Below are 715 nucleotides of genomic sequence, written 5' to 3' on the forward strand. Positions count from 1 at the left end.
AAAAAAAAATTAAAGATTCTTTAAAAAAAATGTCAGCAAGGTAATTGTAATTCAGCCTTACAGTGGAATACCTAAATTCTCACTATAGAATGAGGATCAAGTGTAATTCATTGTACACCTATCTAATATAACCATGTAATAATTAAACAGGGTCATTAAAGAGATTTCAATAGTCTGTGAGACTCTTAACCCTAAACTACACATCTGCAGAGAAAGGAAACAATAAAATGTAAAGATAACATGTGAAAAGAAAAACCACATTATCTAATAAAGCATCAACTTCAAAAGTGGAAAACTTAATGGCAAAAGACGACTACTTACAGTGTAGACGGGAAAGGATGATTGAATGACAGCTCTTTTCCTCTATGTACACTCTTGTCTAAGCGAGCCTCTAAATGTGCCTCTCATTACAGCACTCAGAAGGCTGAAAAAGGTGTATCTCCATGACTTCAAGGACAGTCTAGGCTACAGAATGAGACCATGATTCATTAATAATAAAAATAACAATGATAATAAAAATATTAGAAGAACCAGAACTCCACTCCAGGAGCACATCATTCCAGGTCTAGAGCCCTCCTTACTCTGTATTTTTCCACAGTGTAGAGGCCCTGTGTCTGGACCTAATTGGAAATCTTGCTAGATGGATCAGTGAACAATGGTGACACTGCCTTGGTGAGTTTTTAATACTACCAGATAATAATGCTTTTTCCTTAAA

At 35.2% G+C, this 715-nt stretch overlaps 1 long non-coding RNA gene across 5 annotated transcripts in view; it reads left to right on the plus strand.

The window, feature by feature from the left end:
• Positions 1-596: 596 nt before the first annotated feature.
• LOC103747101 overlaps positions 597-715 on the plus strand; it is an 11,251-nt gene continuing 11,132 nt past the window's right edge. Inside the window, exon 1 of one of the 5 annotated variants that reach the window (XR_003846481.1) lies at positions 597-672. This is a non-coding gene — a long non-coding RNA (uncharacterized LOC103747101). The remainder of the gene's footprint in view (positions 673-715) is intronic. The other 4 variants (XR_003846483.1, XR_003846484.1, XR_003846482.1 and 1 more) reach the window with 4 other exon arrangements.

The sequence above is a fragment of the Nannospalax galili genome, unplaced genomic scaffold (assembly GCF_000622305.1).
Source record: "Nannospalax galili isolate Female #2095 unplaced genomic scaffold, S.galili_v1.0 scaffold1465, whole genome shotgun sequence".
NCBI lineage: Eukaryota > Metazoa > Chordata > Mammalia > Rodentia > Spalacidae > Nannospalax > Nannospalax galili.